The following is a 2,654-nucleotide window of genomic DNA, read 5'->3' on the forward strand; positions in this document are numbered from 1 at the left end:
GTTTTATAACGTAAATTGCAGGCCTGATGGGCACTACCGCGAAACCGACCTGTAAAGTGACAGTGATCGCGAACTTTGACCTGCTCTTCAAAAAAGGGATCTTCGCAGATGTGGCAATGAGTGGATGCATTATATCCTAGCATTTGTAGATCGCTTAACGGTTCCATTGGCATCGGATTAATAAAATATTGTTGTAGATTGTTTGAAATCTCCTCGAGTTCGCTGGTAAACCAGTTAGTACATTTCTCACCCCTCTGCAGGCGGAACCTCGATAATGAATTGTCAAAGGTGCAATGCAAATAAAATGCAATGCTACATACGTTATGCTGCTTATATTTCACGGTGTTCTGCGTCTCATCATCCTGGAAATCTTTCACTAAACATTCCAAATCGCAATAAGCGATGAAAGGGGCGGTCTGTTTGAACTCGTAATTTTTAAAATATACATGCGAACCGGGCTTTGGCATATTTATCTTACACTTATTAATTAACTTACAATCTAATTCGTGAAGCCTAAGTTTATCTAGCGAACTAAAATAGTGAAGACATCTATCACAAATATGTAGTTTTCTGCAATTTTTCGTTAACTGTGAACGCACCAATCTCGATAAATCTTTGATCCAGCAGAAATGAAATCGAACCGCTTCATCGGGCGCATCATTATTATTGAGAACAGAATTCTCAACGTCTTTTTCAATTTCATAGTTCTTCTGGATCATGAGTAAATTAACGTGATTCGCTTTCTTTTCGGTGTTAAGATAAATGGGAACAGTGACATAATCGGATTGTGTTTTTCTAGTAAGGCCGTAAATATTGATAGATAAATTTGGATTTTGTTTTAAAAATTTTTGGAGTTGGTCTAAAGACATGGGGAAGCTAATACCATCAAAATTAAAAATTTGGGCATAATATGGGTATGATGTTACACGTTGGGGATTGTGTGTAGCAGGGAAGAGGGCTGACGACAACGCCCACCCAAAACACGCTTCATCGTTATTTTTTACATTAACAATCGCTTTTTTAGTTTGTATTTCTTTAGGTAATTCAATGAAAGATGACGCATGCATCAAGGTCACACTGTTAACGTTCACAGTTAACGAAATTATCTTCGATAAAGTCCAACCACTGTCCTGCTCCTCAAAGCGCATCAATCGATCCATCAAATAATCCACCACGTTACTGCTAAATAATTGTCTCAAGCTGTCTTCATTTAAATCGCTTGATAAAATATTGAAATTTTGTGTTAAAAAACTAAATTCCCTATATGCTAATGCCTCATCATTTTTATTTAATGATGGCTTGACAAATTCTGCACAAAACTCAAAATTCGTCTTAAGCGGGCTATTATATCTCATGAAAATGTTCCTAATTCTAGTTATAAATACCTTACAACTATCGTTAAAAAATGTTCCTAGCGTTTTGTGTCCAATATTAATGATTATCCCGGTACTTACCCTCGATTTGAATACTGTGGCTAAATCCCTCCATTCCACCAGTGGGCTTCTATCCATAGAGGAGCCGGCTATCGGTTTCCCCAACTGAGAGATGAGCACTTTATAGCGCTCCATTTTTCCCGCTATAGATGCAAGGTGGCGTTTATCCCCAATCGATAGCGACTCCCTTAGCAATGATCTAATTTGCCTAAGGTTGACCTTGATAATGCTGTTGATCTTTGGAATTTTGCATGCGGCACCGAGATTATAATTTTTATAAAAATGTTCAATAACTTCAAGCGCGCTATTTACATTATCGATGGTATTAGCCATTTTTCCTAAATCGATATAATTAAAATATGCAAATAATCCGAAAACACTTGTCTGATATTTGAGGCTTGAGACTGGAGAAAATACAAAGCGCACTGATGCTTGTTATAGAAACCAATCAAGTTATAATTTGCTCACACATACCTTTAGATGATTTTATATAGGAGTTGAAATTACGGAGGGGGTATAATCCTTATCGCCAAGAACCTTGATAACAATAAGAAAAAACAAATAACGAAACCAGAAAATTACAAAAGCAAGCTTAATACATTTATTCGTATTATTGTTACAATACCAATTTTGCCTATTGTTATTAACCCATTAAGTCCCAACTTTTAAATTTTTTGAAAACTACCGATTTTTCTAGTTAAACATGTTTATTATATGATAAACAGAACACAAAAAGTTGAAAAACAAAAATTGGAACAGCATTTTCGAAAATATGATGCGTCCTATAAATAGGACGCTGGGATTTACTGTTATAAATATGTCCTTATGTAGGTAATATGTTCGAAACATAAATTCCCTAAATATTGAGACTAAATATAAAAAATACTGTCATATTCGATAGTTATGCCACTATACTCTTTTTTATCGTGAGATGCAAAAAAAGTCATTTTGAATGATACGGAACAAAACATTGTTTGCAAAGAGTCACCTGGCACTTTACACAAAATGTCAATGGCTTTGATTTACAATTGTCCCCTTGACATCTTCTTTGCTTGTCTCTTGTTCCCATAAAATGACTTTTACTGTCATAACGAACATCGTCAAAAATCTTTGATGCGGATGACATAATCGGACGACCTAAGGCTGGTTTTACTCCAAGTTTCAAGTAGGTTACTGCAATAGCTCTTCTAAATGTGAGTAGCGGCATGCTCGACTTGTTTA

This window comes from Photinus pyralis, unplaced genomic scaffold, assembly GCF_008802855.1.
Source record: "Photinus pyralis isolate 1611_PpyrPB1 unplaced genomic scaffold, Ppyr1.3 Ppyr1.4_LG2, whole genome shotgun sequence".
NCBI lineage: Eukaryota > Metazoa > Arthropoda > Insecta > Coleoptera > Lampyridae > Photinus > Photinus pyralis.